Below are 14185 nucleotides of genomic sequence, written 5' to 3'. Positions count from 1 at the left end.
CCGCCCAGGCTGGCGGCCACCACGTTCTTGAGCACGGGTGACACGTCGGAGCGTCCCGGCACCGGCTGCTTCCCGGCTCTGTGACGTCGGCACCCGCCGTTCCCGGCTCTGTGACGTCGGGACCGCCTCGTTCCTTGCTCTGCGACGTCGGGGACGGGCCGTTCCCTGCTCTGCGACGTCGGGGCTGAGCCCCAGGGGCTGCCTCAGGCCCGGCGGCCGGCGCCCCCGGCTCCTGTTTGTAGTTGCCGCGTTGCTGGTTGTAGCCGTGTTGGTCTAAGGACACAGGAAGCAGGTTTTGGGGGGAGAGGAGACATCTTTTATTAGACCAAGTGAGTAAGTAGATGGGAAAAAGTTCTTAGCAAGTTCTTGGGCACAATCACTCTTCTTCAGGCATGGAGCATATCTGCTGCTCTGAGACTCCAAGAAGTGAAAGAAGCTAAAAGTGTGACAGGACGTCAGTGAGAATGTAAATAGGTGGAAATCAGGAAAACGAAAGGTAGAGCAGGGAAGGGAGGAGGAAAAAAAAGCAAGGGGGGGAGCCAAAGGTGAGTAAGGAGACTCTGCAGTAGTAGTAAGTCAAGGTAGAAAGGAGGCTGTCTGTGAAAAAGGAAATAGCTGGAAATTAAAAAGATTTTTTTCCAGCTACTCGGTTGGTCTAATACAGGATATCACAGCTACTCAAAATAACCTTGCCTGTTTGCAGCCAGACTTCCAAACTGGCTGTGGGGCTGCCAGAGAGGAGCTTGTACGGCAGAACAAAGTTTTGAACTTCATTTGTGCAGCCCCAGGACGATTACAAAGCAGAGAGTAAGGTTAACACCTGGGGGAAGAGGCATTTAGAAGGGATCAGGGAGATCAGCAGTTTCCAAACTCAGACAGATTGCAAACCACCAATTTAAAATGATACAACCTTAAGTACCACCAGCAAATTTTTGTCATATGAAGTCCTTATAATAAATCTGTTAATAGGTACTACTGATAGGTCTGTGTACCACTGGTGGTATGCATACCACAGACTGGGAACCACTGAAGTAGATTATCATGATCCATGAAGTCAAGTGACCTCTCAGCACTGTGACAGCCAGGCAGTAAAACACTTTAGATGGTGCAGGAATCAAAGGGGGGCAAGTGCTGTACCACCACTCCTCCGCCCCTGGTGTCCCTGCATTTCACCAGCATATTCTCAACTCTTGAAACAACAGAAGGCAAAAAATTTGGTGGTTTTTTTTAGGGTGGAGAAGGCTGCAGTCTTTGTAACTATGTCATAGAATTATAGAAAATTAGGGTTGGAAGAGACCTCAGGAGCTCATCTAATCCCCCCAACCACCTGCTCAAAGCAGGACCATCCCCAGCTAGATGATCCCAGCCAGGTCTTTAAAACCTCCAAGGAGGGAGATTTCACCTGCTGTCTAGGTAACCTGTTCCAGTGCTTCACCACCCGCCTAGTGAGAAAGTTTGTGCTAATATCCAACCTAAACTTCCCTTGCTGCAACTTGAAACTTGAAACTGCTCCTTGTTCTGTCATTTGCCACCACTGAAAACAAACAGTTCCCCACCCAACCCCACCCAAGTAAAACCCCCAAACAAATGCAGAAGAAAAAAAATCCCCCTCCCTCCCAAAACACCAGCCCAGTTAAAGAAAACCATACCTCATTCATAGAACCATAGAGAAGTAGGGCTGAAAGGGACCTGCAGAGCTCTAGTCCAGCCCTCATAAAAAGAAGGCCGAATACATTACAAGTTACAATGTAAATTTAGGCTTCATTATGAAGAGGACAAGAGATTGCTTAACGTTATTGCAATAGTGTAACAGTGGTGTTGTAGCTGTGTTGGTCCAGAAATTATGCAAGAGGCAAGGTTTTCTTAGGGTGATATCTTGTATTGGGCTGACTATGCAGTCGGGGTAAAGTTAGATGAACTTTCCAATGTAAGAGACCCAAGGAAAAATGTCTTACATTTGAAAGACTGTCTAACTTTATCCTGATTATATAATTGGTCCAGTAAAAGATCTCACCCTAAGAAATCCTTAATATTAGTTCCTCTGTTAGTTGTTGTAGCTCACACTAGTTTAGATGTATGCAATGTAGCTAAAACCTCACCTGCTGGCTTCCTGCAGCAGTTCAGAGTTTGCAGAGGTATGGAGGACAGGGTTTTTAATGCAATTTCTTAGATCTGGTCTATATCAGAAAACAGAACCACTGCTGAAAACATCTTTTAGTATAGGTTTTCTGTAAATTGGTATAAAAGTTGTCATTAGCATCTAATCTAGACAAAACCATTTCCAGCACTGTGACCATGTTGCCTTGTCCTTGTTTCTGGGTGGACACCATTCTATTGTATATGGACTCAAATCCTAGGTTGCATGTGTTTTGCAGACCTTTCCTCTGAATCTGGGGCTGGAGGGGATGGGGGAAACGATTATCGTTCCTAGCTCTGGGGCCCCTAGATTCCCCCCGAGGAGCTTGCCCGCTTCCTGATACCACCTTGTTGGGCAGTACTATCCTGCAGTCAGGCTGCTTCAGCCCCCCACCTCCCAAACCAGTGTCTCCATCCTCGTGAATCCCCAGTTGCTTTGAACATTTCCAAGGGTTCACATACCTGTGGAAGCTCTGGTTTCTAGTTAGCCTTTCAGGGACAGCATGACAGGTAAGGAAGGGACAAATGCTTAGCAAAGGAATTTCTAATTCAGTCATTTTACTCTTAAAGCAAACTAGAGCAGCAGTCCCCAAAATCTCACCAACTGTATAGCACCAATTTAAAACAATACAACCTTAAGTACCACCAGCAATTTTTTAAGTTCAGCCTTAAGTACCACCAGAAAATTTTTGTTATATAAAGTAATTATGCTAAATTTATTAAGGTGTACCACTGACAGGTTGTCTGCGTACCACAGATTGGGAACTGCTGGACTAGAGAGTTGGTTACAGATCATTAAACCACTGCCCTTAGAATGATCTCAACCCCCTACTGCCAGTCTTTCAGGTAAGGGTTTTGTTAACATCTCTAGACTCAACACTCTTCTCTCCTTATTCTTTAGTTTGGTTGTAGCTTGTGAGAGTTGTCTGGCCTGTTAACTCAGAGAAATGCCCACCTTTAAAACTCTCTTTACCCACCTCTTTCTCTCTCTCTCTTCCTTTTGCCTATGTGTTTTTATGTTGCGTTTGGAAAGTCATTCAACACATATGGCTCTGTGTTGGGCCTCTAAATGCTTCCCTTCTCCAAGGTGCCTGCTTGAGCACAGCTTGAGCAAACCAGTGTCTAGAACAGACAGACCATTTGGACTCTGTAGGTCTAATTTAATATGAAGATTGCAGTTGTCTCAGTCTGACAATCTGTTTGGTTTAAGAGCAATCAATAGTAAAGCTTCTAGGAAACTGATTTCTGGAAATAGCTTAGCCCTGATCATAATTCTGTTATCAGAACCAATAAGTAACATGCATCAGTCAGTGAAAGAAAAGGTTGCTGCTGCTGTTGTTGGAGACCCAGTGTGTTGGGCACTTTACCAACAGGTAATAAAAGTTGGTCCCTGTTATTAGACAAGATGTACAGACGGTCATATAGGATTTCACAGCATAAAGCTATAAGCTGTATTAGCAACAAGTATTAATTCATGTCTTCCTCTTTGGGATTTCTTTTATATTCAGGTAGCTACTTAATTGCTGAAAGCTCCAGATATTTGTTAATATTTGTAATGCCTCATTCACTTCCACAAGCAAAAGTAATAATATCAGAGATAACTTCTCAATATGGAAAACCAGTCTAAACATAACTAGCTGTGCAATTTGTGATATACTCTGTAATACCAATGAACATACAAGGAGAGGGAAATTCAGTAATGAAACAGTTAAGCCCAATACTGAACCTATTGATAATTAAACTGGACTAAATTCTTCAGTCGTCTTGTACTTAAACTTCTGGATGCCATTGAAAATTACTCATTGCATAAAAGATCTAATATAATGAACACCAGGAGAACCAGTGAATAAAAATAATGACTTTGCATTGAAGAAGACCACCAAACAAAACTCTATAGTGAAGTGGAATGATAGACCCAAATAGTGACAATGTACGAAATCAGTATAAAGAGGACTTCTATTAATGCGGGAAAACTGTACAGGCTTCTTTTTGACCCTGAGTAACTAAAAGTTGTTCATGATCAAGAATTGAATGATGTAGCCAAGTTCATGTTTGAGGAACCCAGACTGAATGTGATTCAGTTTCCTCCTTGTGTCTTTTGCAACATGCTACTAACTCCCAGAAGTCAACAGAGCCTTTGTTTTTCACAGCTGTACTGTAGTGTATTTGGACATAAACAGTGTAGGAGGCTCCTTGGAGCAGCAAAGTTGCACATATGCTTTCTGTGAAATGAAAGATCTGTTTTGCTGGAATGTCACAGTTCAAAGGAAGGGATAGTTAGCCTTTTGTTTCCAAGCAGTGTACAGCTAACATACCCAGAATATACCATCTAAAGGCACCTATACACATGCAGCAATGCTGCTGTGATGCACTGTAATTGGCAGTGCATCGGAGCAGACTCAGTTGAATTGCTGCCTGGGGCAGTGCCTGGCCATGCTCCCTCCACGCCATCGGGGACAAGCCTGGCAAGGCCTGCTTCCCCCCCCCCACACACTGCAGGATAGGATAGGGGTTTAAACCCCTCCCCAGTCATACTTAGCAGCCTGCTGGGTCCTGCCCATGCCTCCCACCCCAGCTTCCCTCCCGCCTTGCAGCTGCTGCAGAAGGGAAGGGAGGGCTCACTCTAGCACCCACCCCCGACTTCTAGCCTGAGCCACTTCAGGCATCTGTCTGCATTTCCAGAATACAAAGCGAGTGTCTATTCACTTGCAGATCGGTTCAGTCTACACAGTTTAGACTAACTTTCAAAGACTGAATCAATTCAGGCTTGGGCTTTTTGAATGCCTGTCCCTAGCCTCGATGTCCAGGCTACCGCCAGATAGGCATGGTTCTCTTTTTTGCCTAGTCCAAGCCCAACACAAAACAGCCTGGCGCTCTTTTGCTGTTTGGCTCAGGCCTCAGTGCAGGTCCAGCTTAGCCCTTTTTGAGTTCTCTTGCAGTTTTCATTCCCAGGAGAGCTGCTCCTGGGAGCAACAAGGGATCCCCTGCAATGCAGAAGTACTGATGGCCACAAGCAGCTGCCCAAGGTGCTATGAACTCAAGAAGCAGCTCATAGATGTCTCCAGTGTGAGCCTCCTGGCTAGCCTGTTTGCTGAGTGGGCGGGTATAGGGGTACAGGCCCCCAGACCCACCCTGTTAGGTGAGCCCCCCCAGTCCCAGACTGCCTGGGCAAAGGGAAATTTCCCCAAGAGGGTGCAACCTATAAACTATGCCTTGTAGTTGATAGTGTTTTAAATGGCATTTGGTGTTTTCCTTTGTTTCCCTTTCCTTTATTTTCTGTAAAAAATCTATCCTTTGTGTTTATATACTGCTTACCAGGAGGGAGTTTTGTTTATGCAGGACACCTGAGCCAAATTCAGTGATCCCAGATTTCTGAGTGGGGGCTCGAGCCACACTGAAAACTTATTGGATACCCTGAAATGTGGACCCAGGCCTTGTTACTACCGACCAGCGCCCGGCAAAAGGGCTATGGTGGGTAAATTTATTTAGCCTGTGCCTACAGTCAGCATTCCCTTACTGTGAATGTATATATTTGTACAGTGTGTGTCCCTCCTACATATTTTCCATCAAGGCATTTGGTGGATTGGATGAGATATATTCCATTTCTGGAGGTGCAGCTGTAAGATACAGGGATGCTGATGGCTCTGTTGTGGGCTGTAGTAATTGTGGGTGTGGTGGAGATGTATTGGCAGGTTTTGCGTGTCTTGTCTTGGTATGGTCTGGATCTACTCAGTGTGTTCTGGGCCAAAATCATGGACTAACTATAGCCCATGGATTTATGGCACATTATAACCTGCCTGACATCTGACTCCCCAGGTACCTTTCCAGTATTTAACTGCTACATTCATCCACCTTTTCTCTCTCCTCAATTTACATCTTCACTGGCTGCCTGTCTTGTATGCAGACCAGCCTCTGATCTCTGGCTTCTTCACTATTCATTCCATCCAGGAAGAGCACACACCAACTGCAGATGCTTCCTCAGCTTGACGAAGGGTTTTTAAACCTGAAAGCTTGCTATTTTTTTTCCAGCTACTTAAGTTTTTCTAATAAAAGATATAAGATTTACCCAAAGAACCTTGTCTGCCTATGTCCTTAGACTAACATGGCTACAGCCTACACCCCTGTATACTTTAGTAGAGAATAATGGAAAACAGTGAGCAGCTCAGGATATTAACAGATCGCAGAGATTGAACCAGACATAACTGCCAATGACATTGCCTTGCTCTTTTACCTTCTGTAAACATGCTGTGAGGAGCCGCTGCCCTATGTACTTGCTGGGCTATTGTGCTCAGCTGTGTTCCCTTGATCCATTTTAATGACCCGCTTTGAAGAGGCATTTTTGTCCCTTTCCAAATGTAATTGTTGCTTGGGCTTCCCCAAAAGGATTGAAATTTCCTTTGTGCAGTGCCTAATGGGTACATTCCTCTCTGATCGAAAGGGCATCCCAGATATCAGGCACAAAACCTTTCTTTCAGCCTTGTAACTAGAAGAACTGAGCAAATTCCTCCTCCTGCTCCATCTTTTCAGCCAGGGTGAGGGCTGTGCCAAGCCATGGCTGCTATTTGTTGACTCTCCCTCATTGTGTCCAGGAGGAATGTACACAAAGGCACAACACAAGGTGTCTACTAACCTCCTTCTCCTGAGGCTGGCAATAGCATTGTGTCCAGGCCCCAAGTATTAGCAGAACTAACTTTAGACATCTTCTGACTCTCAGCAAATACTAATGCAGAGACCTTCTCAACTTTCGGAAAGACTGAAAACTCCAGGAACGTTTCCTGGCTACGCCTTTGGAAACAGCCTGTTCTGTATGCTTGGGCAGCCTTCTCTAATTCAGTTGGATGGGATGTTTATATAGGTAAATTGCCTGCCAAGGTTATTAAAATATGTGGATTTTGACTCGATTTGCTGCAGATTGTGTTTCAAAGGCAAGCATCCCATCCAGCAAAATACTTTGGGATTCAACAGTAAGGAGCCAAATGAATAAGCAGTACAGAGCAGTGACAGGGAAGCACTTGGGGCCTTTCCTACAGAATACCGTAAAACTTCTTTTCCATGAAGACTTTCTTTTTCTTTCCAGTAAAAAAGTTGCATTCATAGTTTCATAGCTTCATAGTTGGTAGGGTCAGAAGGGACCTGAGCAGATCATCAAGTCCAACCCCTTGCCATGGGCAGGAAAGAGTACTGGGGTCAAACAACCCCAGCAAGGTGTTCGTCCAGCCTCCTCTTAAAGACCCCCAGGGTAGGAGCCAGCACCACTTCGCTTGGAAGTTGGTTCCTGATCCTAGCCACCCTGACAGTGAAGTAGCACCTCCTGATATCTAGCCTAAATCTACCCTTTGCAAGCTTGTGACCGTTGTTTCTAGTCACTCCTGGGAGTGCTTGGGGGAACAGGGACTTTCCCCAGTGCCCGCTGGTCCCCCCGACTAGTTTGTAACAAGCCACTAGATCCCCGCTCAGCCTTCTCTTGTGGAGGCTGAACAAGTTCAGGTCTCATAGCCTGTCCTCGTAGGGGCTGCTCTGCTGCCCCCTGATCATGCGAGTGGGCCTTCTCTGGACCCTCTTGATGCTATCCACATCCCTCCTAAAGTGTGGTGTCCAGAACTGGATGCAGTACTTCAACTGTGGCCTGACCAGTGCCGCATACACGGGGAGGATCACCTCTTTGGACCTGCTTGAGATGCATCTGTGGATACGTGACAAGGTGCGGTTGGCCTTCCTGACTGCCTCCCCACACTGCCGGCCCATGTTCATCTTGGCATCAATAATGACTCCAAGATCCCTTTCTGCCTCTGCACTGATGAGAAGGGAGTTCCCCAGCCTGTAGGTATGGTGCTGGTTCTTCCTCCACAGATGAACTTGCACTTGTCAGTGTTGAAACCCATCCTGTTCTCATCCCCCCACCCCTGTAACCTGTCTAGGTCTGATTGCAGCCTATTCCTCACTTCTAGCGTGTCCTTGTACCCCCACATCTTAGTGTCATCTGCGAATTTGAACAGGGTGTGTTTTACCCCCCGCATCCAAGTCACTGATGAAGATGTTGAACAGTGCGGGCCCGAGGACCGAGCCCTGGGGGACCCCACTGCCCACATCCCTCCAGGTCGAATAAGACCTGTCCACCACCACTCTCTGGGTGCGGCCCTCCAGCCAACTAGTGACCCATTTGACTGTGTAGGTATCCAGATGCCACAGTCCCCTAGTTTTTTAATGAGAATGGGGTAAGAAACAGTGTCGAAGATCTTCCTAAAGTCCAGAAAGACTACGTCCACCATGACACTGGCACCCAAGGATTTCGTGTCCTTGTCATAGAAGGCCACCAGGTTGGTCTGGCAGGACATCCCTCTAATGAACCCATGTTGGTTGCCCCTAAGCATAACCTTCCCCGCTGGCCCCTTGTGGACATGCACCAGGATAATTCTTTCAAAAAGCTTACCCAGGATTGAGGTAAGACTAACTGACCTATATTTTCCTTTAACTCGCAGGTATAGTTTTGAAGGGCACAAAGGGCAGCTGAAAATCAGTGACAGCTGGTACCAAATACCACTTGAAAATGAATGCTAATAAAACTAATTATACCCACATATACATATGTATGTACATATTAAAATGTACCTCCCCACAGTTTTCTATACTACCTAACTCATTTCTGTCAAGCTGCAAGGGATGAAAATCTCATTTATGTTGCTGTCATTATTCAAACCCACTAAAACCACTACAGTGCCAGTGTGATATTTGATGAATAGGGTTTTCTGTATTTAAAAGAACAAAAAGCAATGTAATGAAGGGAAATACCAGTATATGATTATATGGACAACCTACTAAATCTTGATCTCATTATTCTAGACTGCTTTCTAACAGTCTGAGGATAAAGTAGGATAGATTTATATCAGCCTCCTCCTGACTGGGAATGTCTACATGTGCGTTTTAATGAGCAGTAGCTTATTCTACTGTGCATAGGCAATGTGTAGGAGGAATGCAAGGGGGCATGTGCCCCCCCTGAGATTGGCCACCACCAAAGCTGACACTTGGCTTCTGTGGGTGGTCGCCACCTCCTCTTTGCTGCTGATGTGGCTGCAGACGGTCCCCGCCCACCACTTGCCACCCCCACTGCCCACCACCAACATCGCCGGTGGTGGCTGGGGCAGTCCCCACTTGCTGCTTGCCATCATGGTGCCCCACCAGTTGCGGGAGGCATCAGTCATTCATGTTACGGTGTATTAAAGTATCAAAAAGAAAACCATGCCATTAAGCTAAAGCATAATAAAATAGGCTACTGTGCATTAAGCATCACTTAAAAACAATGCACATTCATTACTGAGCAATAAGGTAGCTGATGTGCATTTCTTTAGTACCTCACATGAGGTACTAAATTTAATGAGCATTAGAAAAAGTGCCTTAATACATGTGTAAACACACCCACAGAGTAGCAGGGAATAGTGACTGTCAGTGGAAGAGTTGTCTACCACTTTCCCTTTTATTTTCTTTTTTGGAAAAGAGAACAGGGACTTTTATTTAAAATATTAACCAGTTCCCCTTTATGTTGACTGTTCTTCTGCTTCTCTTCATATTTTCTTCTTCTGTCTCTCTTTCAGATTTTTTCTCCTGCAAATTGGTCAAGGAAAATGTACCATGACAGCCAAGAAAAAAGACAGTCACCAAAGCCAACAATTACCTAATTGCATCAGATACCATATTTGTAGCTTGAATTGCCATTGCAGTAAAAGATGACTAAAATTAGATCATTGTTGGGAATCCCTCAATTCAAGGACTATCTCTACCATGGCTCAATGATAAGTCCTGAAATGACTTAAGCATCCAGTCCTTGAGCCACAGATCTGCTCACAAAAGTTGTAGGTCTTTCTACAGGGGAGAGTAGGCTGCAGACTGGGATTCATCTCCTTTTTCTTCCTTTATTCTCTCTTCTTTGCTTTGAGGGCAAGACACTTTATGTCAAAGTGGGTTGCTGCTTGGTTGAGGTTGCAGTGCCATTGGAATTGGTTAGCAGCCAGCTCCTCTCAGCTCTTGATGTCAGTGTCCATTTTCTTGAGGTACGCATTCAATGTGTACTTGTAGCATTTCCTTTGGCTGCTGTAAAATCTCAGGCTTCTAAGCTGGGAATAGAGTACTTGTTCTGGGATTTGAGAGTCAGGGTCTGCACACAATGTCTGGTCCAATGAAGTTGGTGCTTGAGGATCACTGACTCAGTGCTGGTAATGCTGGCTTCAGGAAAGATGTTGGTACCCATGCACTGATCTTCCTATTTGATACCAAGGATTTTCTGGAGGTATCACTGATGTTACCTTTTCAGGCTCTTGTAATAATGACAGTAAGTGACCCATGTTTCACATCTGTAGAGGCAAGCAGGGATGATGACTGCATTGTAGATCTGGACCTTGAGGTCTTTCTGGAAGTCACAGTCAGTAAAACACACACCAAAGCAATTTCCTGAAGGAGTCACTTGTGCCAACTTGGCTCTAACTAGGAGAAGGGTAGGACCCCATGTCTCTTTCCTATGAGCCAAAGTTTCTCTCAACCACATGGTACCCTTTGCCTCCAGGTAGGGGACCCTCTGTGCACAGAGCTCATCTTCTCCATACAGAAAGCAAGGGGTGAGGGTCAGCTGTTTCCACAACAGCACTGTACTTCCCTCAGACCATGCAGCTTGTGTGTGGGGAGGGAAGGATATCAGACAGAAGCAGATGGGAGCACAAAAGGCAAACATCAACCTGCACTGCACCCAAAAGTCAGCTTGCAAGTGCTCTTCAGGGCACAGGTCCTGTAAGGCAGGTGATGCCCCCCAGAACAAACTCCCAGACACAGGCAGCAGCTGGAGAAACTGAGACAACATGGCTCAGATGCCCTGTGAACTCAACTAGCCTTTTGGCAGCATGGCTCACATTGGGCCAGGACTGCACTGCCCATTTGTGGCACCAAAATCAGGTGTCACATAGGGTTACAGAGGTGTGGGGTTTTATCTTTATTACTGTGGTGCCTACAGGTCACTTTATGCCACGTGCTGCACCACCAAAGAACAAATGCAATGACTGGCAAGGCAATGGGTCTGTCTTCAAATGAACTAATCCATTCAGCATAATCAAGGTCACAATTTGGGCAGGTAGTGAATGTCTCAAGAACTAGTTCCTACCAGGAGATTTCTAGGGTGAGTGCATTTGGTCAGATAAACCCATAATGTAGATAAGGGGGCACCAGTCCTAGACACTGAGTTGTGGGGAGAGCTGAGGGGCTGGGGGTGCAGAAATAGCTGCTGCTGTGCTACAAGCTCAGCTGACAGAGGCAGCACAGCCACTGATGCTGATGCATGGGCTGCCGCTGCCCAGGGGCCAGAAGTACCCAGGTATGCCTCTGAAACAAACCAGGAAAAGTCCTTGTCTTGTGACAATGCTCAGATAAGTATGTAGTCTGGTTGTCTGGTCTGATACTCTACCTTGTGCATATGGAATTGTTTTTCTTTTTTGGTACTTACACTGTTTTCAACAAAAGTCTCATTGAGAATACTGTGCTCCTTGTTTCTGAGTTCTAGATGCCCCTCAATGTATAGAAGCTCAGAGAAGTTAAGAGAAGGAGGTGTCAGTGATATCAAAAACATATCACATGATAGACTGCAGAGGAAATCTTTGCCTTTTGCTCACTGAAAATCCTCTTTGAAGTTTCTTCATTGTTTGACTAATTCTTGGTTGCTTGACCAGAATGTATTAGCTGTTGTAGATGAATATTTATTGAGAATAACCTACTGGATGGCACTATACATCTGGAAGTTTTTTTAGCCATCTGAAAAAGTATATTTAGTTTCTTCTGCACTCTGTTTCAAATAAAGGATGAGGTCTTTTCAGGGTAAGCAGGAGAAACTTCATCTTTCTCACTGCTGCCCAGTCTAGCGTCATCCTTCAGTGAACAAGGTTTATTTATTAATCTTCTTTTCTAATATTAACCTGTATGTACATAAGGAAGCCCCTTACTTTACCAGCACTCAATTAAAAGGGCAATTACATGAAAAAAGCAGAAGAATGATTTTTCAAAACCTTTGCAAACTTATTGACCTTAGGTGGAGTTGCTGGAATGCAGAGCATTCCCAAAAAATCTGACCCAAAAAAAACTTGTATATTTTTTTTTAAAGTACACCAAAAAATTGGAAAGCTTTTAAAGCACTTAAGGCAGAGATTTCTTGCCTTCTAGGACTGAATATTGACCTGACTGGATAAAGTACAAGGCATAGAAAAAGCTGTTCCTGAGAACAAAGCAAGAATATTCTACTATGGAAAGGAAAAGGGTTTGACTTCACTGCTACAAGCTAATGCAGGATAAAGAGAAATAATAGAGGTGAGGTCTAATGGCTAGCATTTGAGTGCCAGGAATTCCTGAGTTAGTATCACTACTACATTTACAACATGCCTACCACCACAAGCACTACTTTCCAATAGCTTTAAGATACTGTTATGCTGCAATCCTAAAACCTTATCCTCCTCCACTGGAGATTAATGGCAGTTGAGGATTCTTAGCACTTTACAGAATCTGGTCTATTTATTGGAGGCAAATCCTACAGAAAAGGTTACGACAGGGAGTAAAAAGAAACAGTGGAGCAAATTAAAACTACAGGGGAGATTCAGGTGAGCAGATTGTAATGATCTGAACTGGCTTTTAGCTTAGTGCTGTGGTTTCATGCTTTTAATTTGCAGAGAACTGCTGTATGCATTAGTATAGGGGTTGTCAACCAGGGGTACGTGTACCCCTGGGTGTCCTTGGAAAGGGGCTAGAGAATCTGTGCAGGCAGAGACAGAGCACTGCTACCCAGCACCCCGCTCCACCGCCCCCCAGGACCAGGGCTGGGAGGGTGGGAGAGGACATAAGGGCAGCAGCTCCCCTGTGCAGGCTGTACAGATGCTGCCCAGCTGGCTAGACACGGGGGCAGGGAGCTTGCACATGGCGGCTGCTGCTGCCATCCACCACCCTGCACCACCGTGTGCAAGCCCCCTCTCCCTCCCACTCTGCGTCTGGCCACCACCCTCCACCCCCTGCTCCACCAGAAGTGTGCCCAGAAGGGGTACACTCCTTAAAAAAGGTTGAAAACCACTGCATTAGTACAAAGAATACATACTTCAAGTCTGCAGCCAAGCATCTTTCAGCATATCTTAGCTTTTACTGCTCATACTATTTGCAAATATTTGTGCTTTACCTTGATCAGCATTGTGAGAGGAGAAAGAGATTTTATTTAAGAAATCTGCGATCTGAAATCAGACCTGGTGGAGAGTTGTTTCATGTGCTTCACTACAATCCTGTTCTTCTTCCTTGGAAAGAGAGGAAAAGACCAGGTCCACAATTTAAGCTGTGACAGCATTTCCACCAGCCACAGCATCTGGCTCCTTGGCAAGCGTTGCACTGTACTGAAAAGGCAGCTTTGAAGTAGGCGGAATATGGTATGTTTCATATGATCAAGCTGCGTGCTAATGGACTGTACTTTTTAACTAGTCCTCCTGAACTACATTTCCCATATTGTCCTTTTTCAGCTGTGAAGATTGCATTCATCTGAAGAACACAAAGCCCTGATATGGTGCAAAAGCAGTCTTTCTTGGGATAACATATAGGCTTGGGTGATGCAGGAACTTGGGGAGGTCTTTAGAGCTGTGTGTTTGCTGACAACTTGGACTCAAGTGTTGGCTCTGCAATTCACAGCTAGTAGAAGGAATACAGAAGACCTGTGGAGAAGTCCAGGTGTCTTGGATGCATGCAGGCATATGCACTTAATTGGGGGGGGTGCAACCTCTACATATGCAAATATGCAATGGGATTAGTTAATCAGCTGCATCTAGATGCACTGGGCTGGCCCCAACAGCCTTACTTGGGGTTCAAGGGGCCTCCCAGGGCTGCAGCCGCTTGGGGAACTGTGATGTTGACACCTACACAGTCAAATGGGTCGCCAACTGGCTGGAGGGCCGCATCCAGAGAGTGGTAGTGGACAGGTCATTTTTGACCTGGAGGGATGTGGGCAGTGGGGTCCCCCAGGGCTCGGTCCTCGGGCCCACACTGTTCAACATCT

The 14185-nt window shown here is 45.5% G+C and overlaps 1 long non-coding RNA gene across 1 annotated transcript in view; it reads right to left on the bottom strand.

The window, feature by feature from the left end:
• The window catches only part of LOC109311655, a 33153-nt gene extending 19606 nt beyond the window's left edge, over nucleotides 1-13547 (bottom strand). The window contains exon 1 of the long non-coding RNA XR_002101561.1: nucleotides 13325-13547. This is a non-coding gene — a long non-coding RNA (uncharacterized LOC109311655). The remainder of the gene's footprint in view (nucleotides 1-13324) is intronic.
• Nucleotides 13548-14185: the final 638 nt, after the last annotated feature.

The sequence above is a fragment of the Crocodylus porosus genome, unplaced genomic scaffold (assembly GCF_001723895.1).
Source record: "Crocodylus porosus isolate Cpor-Errol unplaced genomic scaffold, CroPor_comp1, whole genome shotgun sequence".
Taxonomy (NCBI): Eukaryota; Metazoa; Chordata; order Crocodylia; family Crocodylidae; genus Crocodylus; species Crocodylus porosus.
This window is presented reverse-complemented; position numbering and strand designations above follow the sequence as displayed.